Consider the following 25,565-nt stretch of genomic DNA (forward strand, 5'->3'; position numbering starts at 1 on the left):
AACCAGCCTGATAATTTCCAATTCAATTAATTTCTCTAAACTCAGAATATAATAGGAATGGCGTTATAGGTCTACTCAGGCTGGTTATAGGCAGACTACCACATTCGACCTACATTGTATATCGTCGTAAATAAGAATTTGTTCTTAACTGACTTGCCTAGTTAAATAAAGGTTAATAATAAATTATATAAAAATAGCCCATCTGTCCTATTTAACAGGAACTGAAGACAGAAACAGATCATTTGGTTCCAATTCAACATATGTATTAGTGAAACCAAAGCGCTGTAACATATATCAATTAAATCAATTAGCCCAGTACACACACCAAACGTTTTCAAATGTTCAAATCAAAAGGCTTCGACTGTATTTAATATTGAAAAGCTATTGCACAGAAAAACATGGACAGTCAGGTGCATCACAAATTCAGAACCGCTGGAGAGCAACATACTAACTAAAGCATTGATCATTGGGAATGAGATCAGAATGACTGCTAAGGCTTGATCCATAAATTAAATAGGTAGCCTAGCCTACAAAACTCAAACAATCCATGTGCTCAAATCAAAAGGCCTGATTAACATGACATCTATAATGCAGGCCACATCTCAAGTCCCCGGTGCAGACACACTCAGAAATCAAATGTTTAGTATTTATTTTAGAAGCTCTGACAAAGGCCAAGAGAACAAGAAACATTTTTCAATGAGAAAACAGAAATCCACTTTGGCTAAAGAATTTAATAAAAATGTCATATGTTTTCAAAGATGTAGCCTACAGTATGATGCAATACTCATGTTCATTTTAAGGAGAACAAAACTACTTAGGCTACATTTGAACACCACAGCATAAATTTCGCAATTCGGTGTCTTCCCAAATTAGGCATAAGTAGTTGAGTTTTTGTTGTTTGGCTACTTGAAGAGAACTAGGGCCTATCACTCGCAGCCCACCTCTTCCAATGCATTGTCGAAAAGCGTGCATCAAATTCTACTGGATGAAAAGCCGTAATTAAGTCAAACATCCTGACATTTAAACCATACTGGACTTTCGAAAATTCACATACTATAAAACATTCTATTTTCGCATAGGCATACTAAGATTGCGTTGTTTTCCGCTATTTGTGTAAGGAGTGATGCTGGAGAGGAAAAGCAGGTACGGGGAGTCAGACATTTATTCGGGAACAGACAAGGAAAGAAGACAGGAGCCGCGTCAGAACACGGGTAACACAAACATGAGACAATTAATCCCGATGCAGGGAACAGAGCTTGGGAACAGACAGATATAAAGAAGGTAATGACACAAGTAATTGAGTCCACGTGAGTTTAATGATCGCTTATGCGTGTGACAGGGGGAAGGCAGGTGTGCGTACTGATGGTGGCATGAGTGCGTAATGCTGGGGATCCTGGCGCCCTTTAGCGCGAGGGGGAGGAAGAGCGGGAGCATGCGTGACAATTTCTTGATTTCGGTAGCACATACCCATATCCAATTGATCAGCTGTTGTCATATTTTTCGCAATTTCAAACGGCCTACTATTTAGGACGCAGGCATGGCTATTTGGACACTGCCACGGCCAAGGCCACTGTTGTGTGTAGTCTACACCTCCACCCCCATTCAATTGAAAGTGCAGGATGGAGCCTGTACAGAAAATAAACTTGGCCACTAGAACTGCTTAAGGTTGCAGAGTAGAGTTCTCTCATGCTATAAATCACAGTTTTCCCTGGGCACCGCAGAGGAAGAAGACAGCTGCAGCTTTAGCGAGTGTGTGTATGTATGCGGGTGGGTGTACTTATGTATGCATCAGTGGAGGCTGATGAGGGGAGGACAGCTCATAATAATGGCTGGAACGGAGCGAATGGAATGGCATCCAACACACGGAAGCACGTGTTTTATGTATTTGATACCATTCCACTAATTCCGCTCCAAATCAAATTAAATCAGATTGTATTAGTCACATGCACCGAATACAACATAGACCTTACAGTGAAATACTTACTTACAAGCACCTAACCAACAATGCAGTTTAAAAAATCTGAATAAGAATAAGAAATAAAAGTAACAAGTAGTTAAAGAGCAGCAGTAAAATAACAATAGTGAGACTATATACAGGGGGTACCTGTACAGAGTCAATGTGCGGGGGCACTGGTTAGTCGAGGTAATTTAGGTGATATGTACATGTAGGTAGAGTTATTAAAGTGACTATGCATTGATAATAACAGAGAGTAGTAGCGCCGTAAAAGAGGGGGAGCAATGCAAATGGTCTGGGAAGCCATTTGATTAGATATTCAGGAGTCTTATGGCTTGGGTGTGGAAGCTGTTTAGAAGCCTCTTAAACCTAGACTTGGCGCTCTGGTACCGCTTGCCGTGAGGTAGCAAGCAGGCTGGAGTCTTTGACAATTTTTACGGCATTCCTCTGACACCGCCTGGTATAGAGGTCCTGGATGTAAGCTTGGCCCCAGTGATGTACTGGGCCGTACGCATTACCCCCTGTAGTGCCTTGCGGTCGGAGGCCGAGCAGTTGCCATACCAGGCAGTGATGCAACCAGTCAGGATGCTCTCGATGGTACATCTGTTGAACCTTTTTAGGATCTAAGGATCATTGCCAAATATTAGGTTTAGGTTTTGTCGTGCCCTCTTCATGACTGTCTTGGTGTGCTTGGACCATGTTAGTTTGTTGGTGATGTGGGCACCAAGGAACTTGAAGCTCTCAACCTGCTCCACTACAGCCCCGTCGATGAGAATGGGTGTGTGCTCGGTCCTCCTTTTCCTGTAGTCCACAATCATCTGTTACACTGGCACCACATGGCCCGGTCTCTGACCTACTTCCTATAGGCTGTCTCTTAGGCTGTCCAATGCATATTGGAGGGGGTCTAGCGTTTCTGGGATAATGGTATTGATGTGAGCCATGACCAGCCTTTCAAAGCACTTCATGGCTACAGACGTGAGTGCTATGGGTCGGTAGTCATTTAGGCAAGTTACCTTAGTGTTCTTGGGCACAGGGACTATGGTGGTCTGCTTAAAACATGTTGGTACTACAGACAAGGATAGGGAGAGGTTGAAAATGTCAGTAAAGACACTTGCCAGTTGGTCAGCGCATGCTCTGAGTACACGTCCTGGTAATCCGTCTGGCCCTGCGACCTTGTGAATGTTGACCTGTTTAAAGGTCTTACTCACATCGGCTGCGGAGATTGTGATCACACAGTCGTCTGGAACAGCTGGTGCTCTCATGCATGTTTCAGTGTTATTTGCTTTGAAGCGGACATAGAAGTAGTTTAAGAAATAGTTTAGCGAGTCTGATAGGCTTGTTTCACTGGGCAGGTCTTGGCTGTGCTTCCTTTGTAGTCAGTTATGGTTTGCAAGCCCTGCCACATCCGGCGAGCGTCGGAGCCGGTGTAGTACGATTCAATCTTGGTCCTGTATTAACACTTTGCCTGTTTGATGGTTTGTCGGAGGGCATAGCGGGATTTCTTATAAGCTTCTGGGTTAGAGTCCCGCTCCTTGAAAGCTGCAGCTCTAGCCGTTAGCTCAGTGCGGCTAAAGCTACATTTTAACTGAGTCACTGGTGCTTCTTGCTTTAATTGTAGCTTGTAAGCAGGAATCAGGAGGATAGAATTATGATCTCTGTGTGTAGAGTAAAGGTGGTCTAGAATTGTTTCACTTTGGTTGCACATTTAACACGCTGATAGAATTTTTTTGAAACAGATTTAAGTTTCCCTGCATTAAGGTCCCCGGCCACTAGGAGCGCCGCCTCTGGATGAGCATTTTCCTGTTTGCTTATGGCCCAATACAGCTCATTGAGTGCGGTCTTAGTGCCAGCATTTGTCTGTGGTTGTATGTAGACAGCTAAGAAAAATACTGATGAAAACTCTCTAGGTAGATAGTGTGGTCTACAGCTTACCATGAGATACTTTACATCAGGCGAGCAAAACCTCAAGACTTCCTTATTATCGCACACCAGCTGTTGTTTACATATATGCATAGTCCTCGTAGGTCGTCGATTAGCTTTTTCAATGATTGCACGTTAGATAGTAGAATGGAAGGTAGGGGGGGTTAATTCGATCGCCTACGAATTCTCTGTCCTCTTTTTCTCTGCCGTCTCTTCAAGCAAATGACGGGGATTTGGGCCTGTTCCCGGGAAAGCAGTATATCATTCACATCGGGCTTGTCGGACTCATTAACTTCTTATATAGGGGACGCTTTGTCCCACTTTGGCAAAATCCAGGGAAAATGCAGCGCGGCACATTTTTTTAAAATGATATAAAAATCTAACTTTCATTAAATCACACATGTAAGATACTCAATTAAAGCTACACTCGTTGTGAATCCGGCCAACATGCCAGATTTTAAAAAGGCTTTTCGGCGAAAGCATAAGAAGCTATTATCTGATGATAGCACAACAGTAAACAAAGAGGGTAGCATATTTCAACCCTGCAGGCGCTACACAAAACGCAGAAATAAAATATAAAACATGCCTTACCTTTGACGAGCTACTTTTGTTGGCACTCCAATATGTCCCATAAACATCACGATAGGTCCTTTTGTTTGATTAATTCCGTCCACATACAGTGGGGAGAACAAGTATTGATACACTGCCGATTTTGCAGGTTTTCCTACTTACAAAGCATGTAGAGGTCTGTAATTTTTATCATAGGTAAACTTCAACTGTGAGAGATGGAATCTAAAACAAAAATCCAGAAAATCACATTGTAGGAATTTTAAGTAATTAATTTGCATTTTGTTGCATGATATAAGTATTTGATACATCAGAAAAGTAGAACTTATTATTTGGTACAGAAACCTTTGTTTGCAATTACAGAGATCATACGTTTCCTGTAGTTCTTGACCAGGTTTGCACACACTGCAACAGGGATTTTGGCCCACTCCTCTATACAGATCTTCTCCAGATCCTTCAGGTTTCGGGGCTGTCGCTGGGCAATACGGACTTTCAGCTCCCTCCAAAGATTTTCTATTGGGTTCAGGTCTGGAGACTGGCTAGGCCACTCCAGGACCTTGAGATGCTTCTTACGGAGCCACTCCTTAGTTGCCCTGGCTGTGTGTTTCGGGTCGTTGTCATGCTGGAAGACACAGCCATGACCCATCTTCAATGCTCTTACTGAGGGAAGGAGGTTGTTGGCCAAGATCTCGCGATACATGGCCCCATCCATCCTCCCCTCAATCCGGTGCAGTCGTCCTGTCCCCTTTGCAGAAAAGCATCCCCAAATAATGATGTTTCCACCTCCATGCTTCATGGTTGGGATGGTGTTCTTGGGGTTGTACTCATCCTTCTTCTTCCTCCAAACACGGCGAGTGGAGTTTAGACCAAAAAGCTCTATTTTTGTCTCATCAGACCACATGACCTTCTCCCATTCCTCCTCTGGATCATCCAGAAGGTCATTGGCAAACTTCAGACTGGCCTGGACATGCGCTGGCTTGAGCAGGGGGACCTTGCATGCGCTGCAGGATTTTAATCCATGATGGTGTAGTGTGTTACTAATGGTTTTCTTTGAGACTGTGGTCCCAGTTCTATTCAGGTCATTGACCAGGTCCTGCCATGTAGTTCTGGGCTGATCCCTCACCTTCCTCATGATCATTGATGCCCCACGAGGTGAGATCTTGCATGGAGCCCCAGACCGAGGGTGATTGACCATCATCTTGAACTTCTTCCATTTTCTAATAATTGCGCCAACAGTTGTTGCCTTCTCACCAAGCTGCTTGCCTATTGTCCTGTAGCCCATCCCAGCCTTGTGCAGGTCTACAATTTTATCCCTGATGTCCTTACACAGCTCTCTGGTCTTGGCCATTGTGGAGAGGTTGGAGTCTGTTTGATTGAGTGTGTGGACAGGTGTCTTTTATACAGGTAACGAGTTCAAACAGGTGCAGTTAATATAGGTAATGAGTGGAGAACAGGAGGGCTTCTTAAAGAAAAACTAACAGGTCTGTGAGAGCCGGAATTCTTACTGGTTGGTAGGTGATAAAATACTTATGTCATGCAATAAAATGCAAATTAATTACTTAAAAATCATACAATGTGATTTTCTGTATTTTTGTTCCAGTATCCTTCTCTCACAGTTGAAAAATGACAGACTTCTACATGCTTTGTAAGTAGGAAAACCTGCAAAATCGGCAGTGTATCAAATACTTGTTCTCCCCACTGTATATCCCAAAAATATTTGGCGCGTTTGATCCAGAAAAAAATCTGCTTCCAAAATGCACAACGTCACTTTGCCAAAATATTTCAAACTACTTTTGTAATACAACTTTAGATATTTTTAAACGTTAATAATCAATCAAATTGAAGACGGGTCTATCTGTGTTCAATACAGGAACACAACAAACTAAGCTACTTTTCAAGTCTTGCGCAACTCTCTACAGTGTTACGCAGTTCCTAGATGGCCGTACTTCTTCATTGCACAAATGAATAACCTCAACCAAATTCCAAAGACTGGTGACATCCAGTGGAAGCAGTAGGAACTGAAAACAAGTTCCTAAGAAATACATTTTTTGCCAATGAGAACTCACTGAACAGAGACCTCAAAAATGTTTTATTCTGAATGGTTAGTCCTCGGGGTTTTGCGCAAGACTACTCACAGACATGATTCAAACTGTTTTATAAACTTCAGAGTGTTTTCTATCCAAATCTACTAATAATATGCATATCTTATATTCTTGGCATGAGTAGCAGGAAGTTGAAATTGGGCACGCTATTTATCTAAAAGTGAAAATGCTGCCCCCTATACCTTAAGAAGTTAATGGAAAAAAAGCTTTTGCCAATTCGTGGTGAGTAACTGCTGTTCTGATGTCCAGAAGTTATTTTCAGTCATAAGAGACAGTAAGCAGCAACATTTACAAACAATGCAAAAAAACAAATATAAAAACACAATCGTTAGGAGCAAGTAAAATGTCAGTCATCTTCTTCGGGGCCGTCAACAACAACTTCTCCGGCGCATGCATGTATTAAGTGTGTGTGTGCGCTCATAGCAGGGGACAAATAAATAATGTGGTGTAAGCTCTTTGGAAATGTCTTGCCACTCCCATCATCTTATGAGGGTGGATGACAGCGGTACTAAGCACTCTTGGCTGGGGCACTGTGGAGAAAAAGGGAGGGAAGCCAGAGCATCGCTAAAGCCTTGTATACATTTGCAGTTTGAAGTGACTCAAATCCAATTTAAAAAAAATCTAAATCTGTTATTTTTCCCAGAAAGACATTTTCCATAAACGGCCACAAAGAGAAGTCAGATTTAAACCATTCCTAACAAGACACTTTTGTCATTGCGTTTGTGCACAAAGAATCCATTGTACTAATCAAATAATTGTCGCTGGAGACTATTATATATATTTTTTATCTGACTTCTTTTGCCCCCTCCTCCCTGAGGCCTCCTTGCTAGCCTGGAGGCTCCCGCCTGACAAACACCTACCCTCACCGTCGTTAACACTGTCTACCGGTTGCCCCCGCCTCCCACTAGCACAGCAAGTTGGGGTGGTGCCATGTGCTATCTAGCTAACAAGCTATTTTGTTAGCGACACAGTGTGCTAGCTTACTAGTTAGCAAGCAACACGGTTTTGCCCCCACCTGCTGTATTCCGGAGAAACACATGGCCGACAGCTGGGGGTGAAGGACACTGTCATGACACTCGCTCCTGGGTGAGGATCAAAGAATAGACTGACGAGTTTCAGAAGAAAGTTATTAGTTTCTGGCCATTTTTATCCTGTAATTGAACCCACAAATGCTGATGCTCCAGATACTCAACTAGTCTAAAGGCAAGTTTTATTGCTTCTTTAATCAGAACAACAGTTTTCAGCTGTGCTAACATAATTGCAAAAGTGTTTTCTACTGATCAATTAGCCTTTTAAAATGATAAACTTGGATTAGCTAACACAACGTTCCATTGGAACACAGGAGTGATGGTTGCTGATAATGGGCCTCTGTACACCAATGTAGATATTACATTTGAAAAAATCTTAAATTTCCAGCTACAATAGTCACTTACAACATTAACAATGTATTTCTGATCAATTTGATGTTATTTTAATGGACAGAAAAGGTGCTTTTCTTTCAAAAACAACAACATTTCTAAGTGACCCCACTCTCTGTCTCTCCCGCTCTTTCTTTACCCACCCTTTTCATTGTGTAACAAGTCATCATATTGGGTTAGTCCACTAGGGACCTTTCATTGCATTATATTAGTAATCAATTCAACCTATACTGTGTGTGATTATTTAGTTAGTTAGTAAATAAATAATTAAGCCAATTTGTGTATCGCTGATTCATCATTTAGGTTAGGGTTCGTGCAGATTCACAAAGTCAACAATGTTCAGAATGAGACAGATAATGTAATAAATAATAATTGACTGTTATTGATGTAAGAGATATTTATAGATTGAGTTTAAGTCAGGAGATAGAAACTTGTTAAATAAGTTTTCCCGTGGTACCTCATGATTTGCTAATGAGTTAATTGTTACATGATTAATTTAATCACGTAATCATTGAACATAGTTAATTGATTAAAAAAAATAACAGTCATCACATTAATGATAGTCACGTCACGACAACACTGTCTGCTAGCACAGCAGGCTGGAGGCTGGAGTGACACCATGTCATGTGTTAGCTAACTAGCTAGCTTGCTAGTTATGGACACCATGTGCTAGCTGGCATGCTAATTGGCTAGTTAGCACACGTTGTCACCCCCGCCTCCTGCCTGTTGTGTACCGAACTAGCTGGCTAAGCTAGCACACAGTGTCCTTCGCTCCCTCCTGTCGAACACCTGCCCTCGCAGTTGTTAACAGAACTGCAGGATGACAGTGGCTGACAGGCGAGGACAAAGGACACTATCTACCAATGTACGACTAACTAGTTATCATTGTCGCCCCCCCATTTCTTCTGTGGGGTTTACCGGTGGCTGGCATCCAACGTTATTGTACATTAGCGCTAACCAATGTACTTACCTTGAAAACAAAGGTTGGACATTTTGAAGGCTGTCTCGTGTTCATATTATACCTCAGTGGTCTGAACAGCCAAAAAGCACATTTTATTTAACCTTTATTTAACTAGGCAAGTCAGTTAAGAGCAAATTCTTATTTCAAATGACGGCCTACCAAAAGGCCTTCTGCGGGGACGGGGGATTAAATATATATACAGTTGAAGAAGGAAGTTTACATACACCTTAGCCAAATACATTTAAACTCCGTTTTTCACAATTCTTGACATTTAATCCTGGTAACAATTCCCTGTTTTAGGTCAGTTAGGATCACCACTTAATTTTAAGAATGTGAAATGTCAGAATAATAGTAGAGAGAATGATTTATTTCAGCTTTTATTTTCTTTCATCACATTCCCAGTGGGTGAGAAGTTTACATACATTCAATTAGTATTTGGTAGTATTGCCTTTAAATTGTGGGCTAGATGTGCCGCTAGCGACCCACCTCGACAACATCCGGTGAAATTGCAGAGCGCGAAATTCAAAAATACTAAATTCGTAATATCAAACATTCATGAAGATACAAGTGTTTTACATCATTTAAAAACTTAACTTCTTGTTAATCCAGCCGCTTTGTCAGATTTCAAAAAGGCTTTACTGCGAAAGCATACCATGAGATTATCTGTGGACAGCGCCCCGCAAACAAAAGCATTAAAAACATTATCCAACCAAGCAGATGCATTGCGAAAGTCAGAAATAGCGATCAAATAAATCCCTTACCTTTGAAGATCTTTATATGGTTGCAATCACAAGGGTCCCTGTTACATAACAAATATTCCTTTTGTTCGATAAAGTCCTTTATATCCCAATAGTAAGTTTATTTGGCGCGCTTCATTGAAAGAATGCGAAAACTTCTTAATTTTTCACAAAAAAAAACATCAAACAATTTCTAAAGACTGTTGACATCTAATGGAAGCCATAGGAACTGCAATTAGGGTCCTAATAATTAGGCTTTCCCATAGAAAAGCATTGGAAAGTACAATGACCTCAAAACAAATCCTGGATAGATTGTCCTCGGGGTTTCGCCAGCCAAATCCGTTCTGTTATACTCACAGACATTATTTTAAAAGTTTTAGAAACTTTAGAGTGTTTTCGATCCAATATTACCATGCATATGCATATCCTAGCTTCTGGGCCTGAGTAACAGGCAGTTTACCTTGGTCATCCAAATTTCCGAATACTGCCCCCTATCCCTAAAAAGTTAACTTGGGTCAAACATTTCAGGTAGCCTTCCACAAGCTTCCCACAATAAGTTGGGTGATTTTTAAATGTTTTATTATTTTTCACCCCCTTTTCTCCCCAATTTCGTGGTTTCCAATTGTTAGTAATTACTATCTTGTCTCATCGCTACAACACCCGTACGGGCTCGGGAGAGACAAATGTCGAAAGCCATGCGTCCTCCGAAACACAACCCAACCAAGCCGCACTGCTTCTTAACACAGCGCGCATCCAACCCAGAAGCCAGCCGCACCAATGTGTCGGAGGAAACACCGTGCACCTGGCGACCTTGGTTAGCGTGCACTGCGCCCGGCCCGCCACAGGAGTCGCTGGTGCACGATGAGGCAAAGATATCCCTACCGGCCAAACCCTCCCTAACCCGGACGACGCTAGGCCAATTGTGCGTCGCCCCATGGACCTCCCGGTCGCGGCCGGCTGCGACAGAGCCTGGGCACGAACCCAGAGTCTCTGGTGGCACAGCTAGCGTTGCGATGCAGTGCCCTAGACCACTGCGCCACAAGTTGGGTGAATTTTGGCCCATTCCTCCTGACAGAACTGCTGTAACTGAGTCAGGTTTGGAGGCCTCCAAACCTGACTCAAATTTTGCTTTATCAGTTCTGCCCACACATTTTCTATAGGATTGAGGTCAGGGCTTTGTGATGGCCACTCCAATACCTTGACTTTGTTATCCTTAAGCCATTTTTCCACAACTTTGGAAGTAAGCTTGGGATCATTGTCCATTTGGAAGACCCATTTGCGACCAAGCTTTAACTTCCTGACTGATGTCTTGAGATATTGCTTCAATATATCCACATAATCTTCCTACCTCATGATGCCATCTATTTTGTGAAATGCAACAGGCCCTTCTGCAGCAAAGCACACCCACAATACGATCCTTCCAACCCATGCTTCCTGGTTAGGATGGTGTTCTTCGGCTTGCAAGCCTCCCCCTTTTTCCTCCAAACATAACGATGGTCATTATGGCCAAACAGTTCTATTTTTGTTTCATCAGACCAAAGGACATTTATCTAAAAAGTATCATCTTTGTCCCCATGTGCAGTTGCAAACCGTAGTCTGACTTCTTTGTGGCGGTTTTGGAGCACTGGCTTCTTCCTTGCTGAGCGGCCTTTCAGGTTACGTCGATATAGGACACTTTTTACTGTGGATATAGATACTTTGTACCTTTTTCCTCCAGCATCTTCACAAGGTCCTTTGCTGTTGTTCTGGGATTGATTTGCACTTTTCGCACCAAAGTACGTTCATCTCTAGGAGACAGAACGCGTCACCTTCCTGAGCGGTATGATGGCTGCGTGGTCCCATGGAGTTTATACTTGCGTATTATTGTTTGTACAGATGAACGTGGTACCTTCAGGCATTTGGAAATTGCTCCCAAGGAAGAATTGACTGATTGTCTGATTTCTTTTGATTTTCCCATGACTTCCGGCGCCGACAGAGATGGCCGCCTCGCTTCGCGTTCCTAGGTAACTATGCAGTATTTTGTTTTTTTACGTGTTATTTCTTACATTAGTACCCCAGGTAATCTTAGGTTTCATTACATACAGTCGGGAAGAACTACTGAATATAAGAGCAACGTCAACTCACCATCAGTACAACCAGGAATATGACTTTCGTGAAGCGGATCCTGTGTTCTGCCTTCCACCCAGGACAACGGAATGGATCCCAGCCTGCGACCCAAAACAACGACGTCGTAAAAGAGGCAAACAAAGCGGTCTTCTGGTCAGGCTCCAGAGACGGGCACATCGCGCACCACTCCCTAGCATACTACTCGCCAATGTCCAGTCTCTTGACAACAAGGTTGAGGAAATCCGAGCAAGGGTAGCATTCCAGAGAGACATCAGAGACTGTAACGTTCTTTGCTTCACAGAAACATGGCTCACTCGAGAAACGCTAACGTAGTCGGTGCAGCCAGCTGGTTTCTTCACACATCGCGCCGACAGAAACAAACATCTTTCTGGTAAGAAGAGGGGTGGGGGCGTATGCCTTGTGACTTACGAGACGTGGTGTGATCACAACAACATACAGGAACTTAAGTCCTTCTGTTCACCTGACTGTTCACCTGACCAAGGGAATTCTCTTCGATTATAATCACAGCCGTATGTATTCCCCCCCAAGCAGACACATCGATGGCCCCGAACAAACTTTATTTGACTCTTTGCAAACTGGAAACAACATATCCTGAGGCTGCATTCATTGTAGCCGGGGATTTTAACAAGGCTAATCTGAAAACAAGACTCCAAAAATTGTATCAGCATATCGATTGCATATAAGGCCCTCCCCCGCCCTCCATTCGGAAAAGCTGACCACGACTCCATTTTGATGCTCCCTGCCTACAGACAGAAACTAAAACAAGAAGCTCCCACACTCAGGTCTGTTCAACGCTGGTCCGACCAATCTGATTCCACGCTTCAAGACTGCTTCGATCACGTGGATATGTTCCGCATTGCTTCCAACAACATCATTGACGAATACGCTGATTCGGTGAGCGAGTTCATTAGAAAGTGCATTGACGATGTCGTTCCCATAGCAACGATTAAAACATTCCCAAACTAGAAACCGTGAATTTATGGCAGTATTCGCGTGAAACTGAAAGCGCAAACCACTGCTTTTAACAAGGGCAAGGTGACCGGAAACATGACCGAATACAAACAGTGTAGCTATTCCCTCCGCAAGGCAATCTAACAGGCTATGCATCAGTATAGAGACAAAGTAGAGTCACAATTCAACGGCTCAGACACAAGAGGTATGTGGCAGGGTCTACAGTCAATCACGGATTACAAAAAGAAAACCAGCCCCGTCACGGACCAGGATGTCTTGCTCCCAGGCAGACTAAATAACTTTTTTGCCCGCTTTGAGGACAATACAGTGCCACTGACACGGCCCGCAACCAAAACCTGCGGACTCTCCTTCACTGCAGCCAATGTGAGTAAAACATTTAAACGTGTTAACCCTCGCAAGGCTGCAGGCCCAGACGGCATCCCGAGCCACGTCCTCAGAGCATGCGCAGACCAGCTGGCTGGTGTGTTTACGGACATATTCAATCAATCCTTATCCCAGTCTGCTGTTCCCACATGTCGATTGGATTCAGGTCTGGACTTTGACTTGGCCATTCTAACACCTGGATATGTTTATTTTTTAACCATTCCATTGCAGATTTTGCTTTATGTTTTGGATCATTGTCTTGTTGGAAGACAAATCTCCGTCCCAGTCTCAGGTCTTTTGCAGACTCCATCAGGTTTTCTTCCAGAATGGTCCTGTATTTGGCTCCATCCATCTTCCCATCAATTTTAACCATCTTCCCTGTCCCTGCTGAAGAAAAGCAGGCCCAAACCATGATGCTGCCACCACCATGTTTGACAGTGGGGATGGTGTGTTCAGAGTGATGAACTGTGTTGCTTTTACGCCAAACATAACGTTTTGCATTGTTGCCAAAAAGTTCAATTTTGGTTTCATCTGACCAGAGCACCTTCTTCCACATGTTTGGTGTGTCTCCCAGGTGGCTTGTGGCAAACTATAAACAACACTTTTTATGGATATCTTTAAGAAATGGCTTTCTTCTTGCCACTCTTCCATAAAGGCCAGATTTGTGCAATATACGACTGATTGTTGTCCTATGGACAGAGTCTCCCACCTCAGCTGTAGATCTCTGCAGTTCATCCAGAGTGATCATGGGCCTCTTGGCTGCATCTCTGATCAGTCTTCTCCTTGTATGAGCTGAAAGTTTAGAGGGACGGCCAGGTCTTGGTAGATTTGCAGTGGTCTGATACTCCTTCCATTTCAATATTATCGCTTGCACAGTGCTCCTTGGGATGTTTAAAGCTTGGGAAATCTTCACAACAGTATCTCGGACCTGCCTGGTGTGTTCCTTGTTCTTCATGATGCTCTCTGCGCTTTAAACGGACCTCTGAGACTATCACAGTGCAGGTGCATTTATACGGAGACTTGATTACACACAGGTGGATTGTATTTATCATCATTAGTCATTTAGGTCAACATTGGATCATTCAGAGATCCTCACTGAACTTCTGGAGAGAGTTTGCTGCACTGAAAGTAAAGGGGCTGAATCATTTTGCACGCCCAATTTTTCAGTTTTTGACTTGTTAAAAAAGTTTGAAATATCCAATAAATGTCGTTCCACTTCATGATTGTGTCCCACTTGTTGTTGATTCTTCACACAAAAATACAGTTTTATATCTTTATGTTTGAAGCCTGAAATGTGGCAAAAGGTCGCAAAGTTCAAGGGGGCCGAATACTTTCGCAAGGCACTGTACATACCCTACATTACTGATCTCATATGCATATGTATATACTGTACTCTATATCATCTACTGCATCTTTATGTAATACATGTATCACTAGCCACTTTAAACTATGCCACTTTGTTTACATACCCTACATTACTCATCTCATATGTATATACTGTACTCAATACCATCTACTGCATCTTGCCTATGCCGTTCTGTACCATCACTCATTCATATATCTTTATGTACATATTCTTTATCCCTTTACACTTGTGTGTATAAGGTAGTATTTTTGGAATTGTTAGGTTAGATTGATTACTCGTTGATTATTACTGCATTGTCGGAACTAGAAGCACAAGCATTTCGCTACACTCGCATTAACATCTGCTAACCATGTGTATGTGACAAATACATTTGATTTGATTTCTAGCAAAGAGGCACCGAGTTTGAATGAAGGCCTTGAAATACATCCACAGGTACAAGTTTCTGATAGGCTAATTGACATCATTTGAGTCAATTGGCTCAAATGATGTCAATTAGCCTATCAGAAACTTCTAAAGCCATGACATCCTTTTCGGGAATTTTTCCGAGCTGTTTAAAGGCACAGTCAACTTAGTGTATGTAAACTTCTGACCCGCTAGTATTGTGATACAGTGAATTATAAGTGAAATAATCTGTCTGTAAACAACTGTTGGAAAAATGTATTGTGTCATGCACAATGTAGATGTCCTAACCGACTTGCCAAAACTATAGTTTGTTAACAAGAAATGTGGAGTGGTTGAAGAACGAGTTTTAATGACTCCAACCTAAGTGTATGTAAACTTCTGACTTCAACTGTATATAAATATAGGACAAAACACACATCATGACAAGAGAGACAACACAACACTGCATAAAGAGAGACCTAAGAAAACAACATAGCAAGTTAGCAACAAATGACAACACAGCATGGTACTGTAGCAACACAACATGACAACAACATGGTAGCAACACAACATAGTAGCAGCACAAAACATGGTACAAACGTTATTGGGCACAGACAACAGCACAAAGGGCAAGAAGGTAGAGACAACAATACATCACCAAAGCAGCCACAACTGTCAGTAAGAGTTTCCATGATTGAGTCTTTGAATGGAGAGATAAAACTGTCCAGTTTGAGTGTTTGTTGCAGCTCGTTCCAGTCGCTGGCTGCAGCGAACTGAAAAGACAAGCGACCCAGGGATGTGTGTGCTTTGGGGAGCTTGAAAGGAATGTGACTGGCAGAATTGGTGTTGTAAGTGGAGGATGAAGGCTGCAGTAGGTATACCACTGAAAATATTCGACAGAGGAGATCAAGCTGATTCTATACCATTTTACAGAGGCCAGTTCATGAAGGAAGGCTTACTCATTAAAGTTTTTTAGCAAGCGTCTATGACAAATCAAGACAGGTCGTTTTACTGAGCAGCCATTACAAACACAGGCTGTAAAACAGTGATAACTAAGGTCCTTACCTATTAGCATTATTTGTGAGGATAACGTTGAGGAGAGTAGCCTTTTCTGTGTGTTTGGAGTCATACTTTGTGGGATTGGCAATAATCTGAGAAAGATGGACGATAGCACCCAGAAACAGTCAACAAAGAGCTATTTGAAAGTTTAATGCTTAGAACCAGCAAATCAAATTGTTTGGGGACAGACTTGGTGGAGACAACCGAGCACTGAAGGTGATCCTTGGTAAAGATTGCCACTCCCCCACCTTTGGTAGATCTGTCTTGCCAAAAAAGGTTATAACCAGAAAGGTTAATATCAGTATTCAAAACACTCTTCCTTAACCACGTCTCAGTAATGACCAACACATCTGGATTGGAGCTATGAACCCACACTTTTAATTGATCTATTTTAGGTAATACGCTTCTAATGTTAACATGCAGAAAACCCAGGCTTTTACGAGAGCATAAATCAGTGAAGCAGATATCAGAGCACATGTCAGAAATGGGGCTATCAACAATAAATGGGCCAGGGTGTACATGCACATTTCCAGATATCATCAGCAGTAATACAATCAGGGTACGGCAGAGGACAGGGAGATCTCTGCAGTGCTGATTTATGACATCTGAATGATCATATTGTACAGCAATTTCATTAGGTAACATGAATACAAAGCCGGCAAGAGGTGGTTAGAATAGGATGGGAGGCCAAAAGTCTGTGTAACCAATAGAGAGTCAATGTCCCAAGTGTGGGAACAAATAGTCTGTCCCACGGTTGGGTAAACAAGAACGTTTATAGTCAACAAAGCAAGCAGGAGTCATGAGGCAAATAGCAAAATAGCAAAATGCACACGAAAAAAAAGAAAATATATATAACGACTTGGGTCTATTCATTGTAAGTTCAGAGTCACTCGCCCCAACAGTGCATGTGTGCTGGAGGCGAGTGAACGCTCGGGAGAGGGAGTCTGGTGGGGGTACCTGTACCAGACAGGGTAGACAAGCCAGGGCAGATGGTGAACAGATCGCCAGGTGGAATCCAAGCAGCAATGCAGCAGGCAACGAGAGAAGCTTTTATTTCTGGAGGCAGATTTGTAGAAAATGCCAGTGGATGGTCTTTGAACAGCGGGAGGGGGCTTCAAAGGGGCCTTCAAAGACTCCTGCCACTTGTTGGGCCCAAAGGCCTCGACACCTCACACCTCAGTGCAAATTGAAGTTATATCTGGTCTGTCCTAGCAAGCCTGGCAGCCTTAAGTCAGCATTCAGTCCCATAAAGTAAAATACATAATTGTAATGTACTTTATTTTTCTTCTTGGCTTTGAAAATAGCCTCAGACCAAACACTACTCTCTCAGTTCCAGGTTGGATGGTGTCCTCAGGTCTCTGCTGTTTGTTTGCTAGAGCACCCTCCGTATAGCCTGGAAAAATGAATCCTTGGTAGCAGTAATCGCTACAGGTAATTTTGGCCTAAAATTAAAATTAACCTAAAATTAGGTTGTTTTGATCTGGAGCGAAGACCATGCTGTGAAGGGTAGCATCCTGCCTATGTCCCTCCCGAAAAATCCAAGTTTATATAACTCCAAATCTATCCTTATGTACAAAACATGTTGAATAATGTGAGCTCACGTGCAGCTCTCTCTCTCTCGCTCTTATGGAATTTCAATTCACATTTCAAACCCCTCCCTTACAAAAATGCATTTGTTGTTGCAAACTAGGGGTGTGCCGAGTACTCGGACAAAACGAGTATCAAAACGGATATGTACGTTTGCCCCACCCCTCGATTACCGACCTCTGCCTGACCCGACCCTGAGCCTGCCTGCCGTCTTGTACCTTTCCCCCACTACTCTGGTTATCGACCCCTGCCTGCCTTGCCCTGTCATTTGCCTGCCCTGTTGCTGTAAATAACATTGTTACTTTGATACAGTCTGCATCTGGGTCTTACCTTCAAACCTGATACCTGCTAAGCATTCAAAATGTAACTAGTACTTTTGGGTGTCAGGGAAAATGTAAGGAGTAAAAAGTAAAAGTGAAGTAGAAGTAAAAGTTGTCAACAATATAAGTAGTAAAGTACAGATATCCCCAAAAACTGCTTAAGTAGTACTTTAAAGTATTTTTACTTAAGTACTTTCCACCCCTGCATATTTTTGCAAAATGAATGTTATAGCTAGTGTCATGACGTTGGCCTGGGGGGTAGGTTTATGACAGTCATAAATACCTCTTCCCCCCCTTTTCCTCTCTCTACCCTACTGAGGTTACATTTGCAAAACCCTTGGTTAACATAGAGATTCTGGGAACATCAGAAGGTGGGGGGAAATTAACTATATTCTGGTAATCCGACCAATGGAACATATGCGGTGGTACTTATTAATGAATATGATGACAGTTCGGTTGTCATCTGAGACATTCTCATCAATGATAAGATGACAAACTCTACAGTGGAAAGTCTACACATCAGAGTTATCGGATTGTTGTTGTTCAATTTAAATGTTTGAATATGAAATTATTTGTGATGGGATGAAATGTGAGCTTCTAAAATGTGAGATATGGGTTTTCATAAGATAGGGCTCTGCTCAATTAGTGGCCTGCCCCTGTGAAGGGACGGGCTATAAAACTTTTCAAACACGCCCTCCTCTTCCTTACTATATAAGCCCTTGAAGATATATAACCTCCTGTTCCGAGGACGTGAGGATGAAGGTCCTATGTCAGAATGGTTCAGATAATAACTACAGAACGAAGCCAACATCAGCGTGAGCTTTGGCTGCGAATGGTATGAACTTTGAACTCTTATTCACTACAGAAGTGATACCTCCTAGCCGTTGAGTTAGCAACAGCAGATGCAAACAAGGGTTAGGAAGGAACAGACAGAGTATCCAGTATATCACCCAATGACGTTACTACAACGTATCCAATTGACAACCAGAGACATTCTTCAAAGGACTCGGTTGGGCAACACAGAGTAAATACACAGAGTAAATATTTATAGCATTTTCCTTTTCCAAATGGGCGGTAATTTAGAATGCATAAGATACGGTATTTACGGTAGCACAGCTTCTTCCCTTTGTTCCTCAGTCTTCCCGCTCGTTCACTCAAACCCAGCCCCTTTTCTTTTGTGTAACAAGCTGTCATATCTGTTCCTCCCGCTAGGGACGTTTTCCTTTGACGTAATTTGTAATCAAGTTCTGATTTAATTATGTGTATGTGTAATTCTGTGTGATTAGTTAGGTATTTAGTAAATAAATCATTAAACCCAATTTTGTATTGCGGTTTCAACTTGTTAGCCAGGGTTCGTGCAGATAACCAAGAATTTACAACTTTCAGATGAGATTGAATTAGGATGACGATTAATATTGACTGCTATTGATGTAAAATATTACTAGGTCTTTAAGAGTTTATTCTGAAGATAACAGCTCTATAAATATTATTTTGTGGTGCCCGACTCTCTAGTTAATTACATTTACATGATTAGCTCAATCAGGTAATATTAATTAAGGAGAAATTATTTTATAGAATAGCATGTCATATCACTTATTCCGGCATAGCCAAAGACACGACACTAGTAAGCTAACCAATGATTTCATCAATATTTTAAACACATATTTTTGGGTGATGACATTGGTGTCTTTCAATACCAATATGTATTTCAATATGCTAAAGTCACTGTTCATTATCATGTTAGTAAGCACAAAAGCTAAGGTAACGTTATCAACAATATGACTTGACATCAAAGTAAACTACACTTTTGCAAATGGTTACGCTTTTGCTACCCGTGGTGTAGGAAGAGATGTTTGTGGTGCAGTCACGCATAACACCTTTTTTGAGTGATAAATTAGTGTTAATTAGTGTCGTCTTAAAGCTTGATAAGGTAAGAAAATGGATGTATTATTGTCATAAATGTAGCCAATACATTACTTTGTGTAACAATTAGCCTGCTCTTTCATTGCTTTAAACTTGTAGCTAACTCATCTCTATCATGTGGTGTTTCTTCTCTATTTCTTTCTAGAAGCAATAGCGTACCAGGCAAAAAGACAGATTGAGGTCTTCAATCAAACGGAGGACAGAGAAATATGCATGCACCAGGTCAACACTTCTTGCATGTATGGCCTTATTTAAATATAATTCGTTTTGGAAAAATAATGAATTGCCATATTAGGCATAACTACATTTTTATCTTGCTTTTCTTTCACACCGGAGTCAGAAAGAAGTGACAACTAGTAGACAACTGGCTCTTGATGATGACATCCCCAGTCTAGATTGAAGATCATAATTAGTTGATTAGTTTGAAACAATTGTGTTGAGGCTTGGCTAGAACAAAACCTCCTGTGCTGCAGCTCTCTAGGAACAATTGGCCACACATTTAGGTAGATTTAGTAGGTTTATGTTTTCTGATTGTTTCAGTGCTTGCATTCAACAAACTTTGGATGAAGGACTTCTAGAGAGCCGCCATCTCCAAAGTTCACTCAAAAAGGCAATAGTTTTGAATTGAGTTTATTTTTTTTCACCTTTATTTAACCAGGTAGGCAAGTTGAGAACAAGTTCTCATTTACAATTGCGACCTGGCCAAGATAAAGCAAAGCAGTCCGACACATACAACGACACAGAGTTACACATGGAGTAAAACAAACATACAGTCAATAATACAGTATAAACAAGTCTATATACAATGTGAGCAAATGAGGTGAGATAAGGGAGGTAAAGGCAAAAAAAAGGCCATGGTGGCAAAGTAAATACAATATAGCAAGTAAAACACTGGAATGGTAGATTTGCAGTGGAAGAATGTGCAAAGTAGAAATAAAAATAATGGGGTGCAAAGGAGCAAAATAAATAAATAAATCAAATAAATACAGTAGGGAAAGAGGTAGTTGTTTGGGCTAAATTATAGGTGGGCTATGTACATAAATAAATAATGAAACATGTTCAATTTGGTTTAAATAATGCAAAAAGAAAGTGTTGGAGAAGAAAGTAAAAGTGCAATATGTGCCGTTTAAGTTCCTTGCTCAGAACATGAGAACATATGAAAGCTGGTGATTCCTTTTAACATGATTCTTCAATATTCCCAGTTAGGAAGTTTTAGGTTGTAGTTATTATACGAATTATAGGACTATTTCTCTCAATACCATTTGTATTTAATTAACCTTTGACTATTGGATGTTCTTATAGGCACTTTAGTATTGCCAGTGTAACAGTATAGCTTCCGTCCCTCTCGTCGCTCCTCCCTGGGCTCGAACCAGGAACACAACGACAACAGCCACCCTCGAACAGCATTACCCATGCAGAGCAAGGGGAACAACCACTCCAAGTCTCAGAGCGAGTGACGTTTGAAACGCTATTAGCGCTCACCCTGCTAACTAGCTAGCCATTTCACATCGAATACACGAGCCTGATCTCGGGAGTTGATAGGCTTGAAGTCATAAACAGCTCAATGCTTGACGCACAACGAAAGAGCTGCTGGCAAAACGCACGAAAGTGCTGTTTGAATGAATGCTTACGAGCCTGCTTCTGCCTACCATCGCTCAGTCAGACAGCTCTATCAAATCATAGACTTAGTTATAACATAATAACACACAGAAATACGAGCCTTAAGTCATTAATATGGTAGAATCCTATCATCTCGAAAACAAGACGTTTATTCTTTCAGTGAAATACGGAACTGTTCCGTATTTTATCTAAGGGGTGGCATCCATTAGTCTAAATATTCCTGTTACATTGCACAACCTTCAATGTTATGTCATAATTACGTAAAAGTCTTGCAAATTAGGCGGCCCAAACTGTTGCATATACACTGACTCTGCGTGCAATGAACGCAAGAGAAGTGACACAATTTCACCTGGTTAATATTGCCTGCTAACCTGGATTTCTTTTAGTTAAATATGCAAGTTTAAAAATATATACTTCTGTGTATTGATTTTAAGAAAGGCATTGATGTTCATGGTTAGGTACACATTGGAGCAACGATACGCACCGCATCAATTATATGCAACTCAGGACACGCTAGATAAACTAGTAATATCATCAACCATGTGTAGTTAACTAGTGATTATGATTGATTGATTGTTTTTTATAAGATAAGTTTAATGCTAGCTAGTAATGAGAGACTGGTGGTTAGAGCGTTGGACTAGTTAACTGTAAGGTTGCAAGATTGAATCCCCCGAGCTGACAAGGTGAAAATCTGTCGTTCTGCCCCTGAAGGAGGCAGTTAACCCACCTAGGCCGTCAATGAAAATAAGAATGTGTTCTTAACTGACTTGCCTAGTTAAATAAAGGTGTAAAAAAGAAATCGGCAAAATCGGTGTCAAAAAAATACAGATTTTCGATTGTTATGAACACTTGAAATCGGCCCTAATTAATCGGCCATTCCGATTAATCGGTCGACCTCTAATGGATAGTTTCAAAGTAACAATACCATGTGATCAATGACGTCCGAAGCTTTGTTTTGGTAATGTGCTTTTTCGAACCTTGTTGCAAAATGCGAGATCCCACTGATTTCGCAGTGGTGCCGGTGCGTTCTTCAATGCAAAGTTTCTTTCAAACACTGACCTCTACAGGACACCTTATTTCCAAATTTTGTTTGATTTTTATCTTTCAATTTTTATTTTATTTTTTTATAGCACCTGAACGGGTAGCTCAGCAAGTAGGGATGGGGATTTGGGATCAGACACAAGAGGCACAAGAGGCACAAGATCAAATCCTGGCGCAAGAACTGGCAAATCTGGTGCAGTCCATGAGGAGGAGATTGTGGTGGTTAATTTCTGTATTATCAAACGAGGAGAGTTAAACTTAACACACGAGTCAGAGTTATACTTAAACTACATCTTTAATAATAAGAGCTTTGCAATAGCAATGACTTTCAATGATGCAGCATTTCTAATGAACCATTGAAAGTGACCACACATTGGCTACTGAGATCTTTTATAGCAAAGATGCACTCCTCTCAACCTTGATGACGAACAACAAATGCATAGAATGGTCACAAGGTTAAGATTTGTTTGAAATGTATCTATAATACATAGCACACAGCAACTGCCGTGTCAACAGTTTTCATTGTATAGACAAGTGTCTAGTCCTCCTTTTGTTCAGGGACACATTATTCAATTTCTGTTAGTCACATATCTGGAAGTTTGTCTGTTTTTGAACATGTGTAAATAATTGTATGAACACAAGATTAAGTTTGCTGAAAATAAAGCAGTTGACAGTGAGGATGTTCCTGAGTTTATTTCCCCACAGCCAGATTAATTTGTGGTTACCATTTTTATATCTCTGCGTGCAGTTTGAAGGAAGTTGCCAACTAGCGTTAGTGCAATTCCTAACTAACTTTAACTTACTTCATAGTGCATGCAGGCATACAAATGGTATGCATGAATTCATCTGTCTGGGGAAGTAGATAAAGGCCCAAAATTAATTGCCAAAATCCCAAAGAATCCCTTTAATACACTTCTTTAACAGCACAGCCTGGTTATGTAATATATGTGTGTGTGTGGATTGCAGAGACCCAGCTGGAGGCCAAGGCAGCGCTGCAACAGGCTGTCAGATGAAGAAGCAGGGGAAGAAGGAAAAGGCCCACAAGCTGCTGGTGCATGCGCTCAACATGAACCCGGACTTTGTGGAAGCTCTGACAGAGCTGGGGACCATTCTGGAGGAGGAGAAGGATGTTGTCCAAGCAGACCACCTATATACCAAGGCCCTGGCCATCTCACCATGCAACGAGAGGGCCCTGGTTAGCAGTGACCGCACACTCCCCCTGGTGGAGGAGATCGACCAACACCACTTTGGGGTTATTGACAGTAAAGTAAGCAGTATGATGTCCATCCCCAAGGGTAACTCTGCCCTTAGACGTGTCATGGAGGAAACCTACTATTACCACATCTACCACACCGTGGCTATAGAGGGCAACACACTCACTCTGTCTGAGATCCGCCACATCATTGAGACTCGCTATGCCGTGCCCGGCAAGAGCCTCCAAGAGCAGAACAAGGTCATTGGTGTGGACGCAGCCATGAAGTACATTAACACCACGCTGCTGTCCCTCACTGTCAATGACATCCTAGAGATCCACTGGCGTGTGCTGGGCTACGCAGACCCTGTAGAGGGTGGGTGGCTGCGTACCAGCCAGGTTTTTATAGGCCACCACATCTCACCCTCCCCACAGGAGCTGGTGCAGTGGCTCAACCCAGAGGAGGCCCTGCAGCTGCACCCTGTGGAATCCGCAGCGCTCACCCATTACAAGCTGGTGTATGTGCACCCCTTTGTGGACGGAAACGGGTGCACGTCACGGCTGCTAATGAACCTGGTGCTCATGCAGGCACGCTACCCACCCATCACTGTACGCAAAGTTCAGAGTACTACACTGCTCTGGACACAGCCAACAAGGGTGACGTCCGCTTCATAGCCAAATGCACAGAGATCACCCTGGATACCCTGCTAATCGCCACCACTGAGCACAGTGTGGGGCTGCCTGGCTCCAGCCACCACCAGGCCTGTCCCAACTGCAAACAAACCACCCCTGTCCACAACAGTGAGGGGACGGGAGTGAGTGGCGCATGACTGTTTGGCTTTGTATTTCTCTTTATTTAGATTTGCCAGTTTGGGGTTAATCTTGCTCTAAGTGTAAAGATATGTCAGTTGATTTATGGATATAAAGAGCAGCTCTGTGTCAATGATAGCATGACCTTGAAAGTTTTTACTGGGAGAATGCATCTTTACAGAAATCTCATGGTTTGTTTCCTCATACCAGGTAGAGGTGCAGCCGTTTGAACTAATTATTACATATGTGTTGTGAATAGAAAACATGTTTTCAGCTGCAGATTGTTGTCCGTAAAGGGATAATAAGGGTCACATGTTTCTAACATTGATTAAACATAAGGGTCATGAACTTGTTGGTGCACAGACACCTGTTTCATACTCTTGCCAAAGCTACTCATTGTTCTTAGTGTCGGTTCTGAAGGACATTTAGGCCTATAATTCTGAATTTGCATTCTATTCATCTGAGTTATTTTGATGAGTGAATGCGTTACATTAACTGAAGGTGTTACAGTATGTGTACATGTCTGAGATGATTGAGTTGTGATTCTGCTTTGAATTGTCCCCCTTAAGAAATACAGTGCACAGATGATCACTTGCGGTGTGTCGATTCAACATGTAAAATGTTCTGTGGTCAGGCGATAGGCAGGCCAACAGTCGTGTTATTCTGTCTTGTCATTTTGAGAACATGGTTTGCATCAATGTAATATACAGTACTATACTATACAGTAGCTCATCTGGGTCATACTGTCTGCTATTTCACTAAAGCACTTTCATGTATTTAATCGTTTATTTTAATGTAATTAGGGCCATTTCGGCCCTAAATGTGATATGCTTAGTTTCAAAACTCAACATCTATTTGAATTGCTTTAATAAACAACTTAAGGTCAGAAATGGCAACAAAACCACAAGATGAAATTTTTACAAGACTCAAATGACAAGTGTAAAACTTGGAACAAGCGGTAAATAAAAGGATCACTGAACAAAAGTAAAACAAGTTCAATCTCACAGGGTTGCGCTGATAATTTTGTAACTAAAAAATAAGCTATTTCTAGTTTACATTTGCGTTCTCGTAATAGAAAAATGTGAACACCATGACAATGATTTCAAAATTACTACACAATGTACATCATACATTGGACAAACAGA

The 25,565-nt window shown here is 41.9% G+C and overlaps 1 pseudogene; it reads left to right on the forward strand.

The window, feature by feature from the left end:
* The first annotated feature begins 1,123 nt into the window (after window positions 1-1,123).
* LOC110525738 (protein adenylyltransferase FICD-like) lies at window positions 1,124-24,553 on the forward strand (annotated as a pseudogene).
* Window positions 24,554-25,565: the final 1,012 nt, after the last annotated feature.

Source organism: Oncorhynchus mykiss, chromosome 6 (genome assembly GCF_057628025.1).
Source record: "Oncorhynchus mykiss isolate SJ-2025 chromosome 6, ASM5762802v1, whole genome shotgun sequence".
Lineage (NCBI taxonomy): Eukaryota > Metazoa > Chordata > Actinopteri > Salmoniformes > Salmonidae > Oncorhynchus > Oncorhynchus mykiss.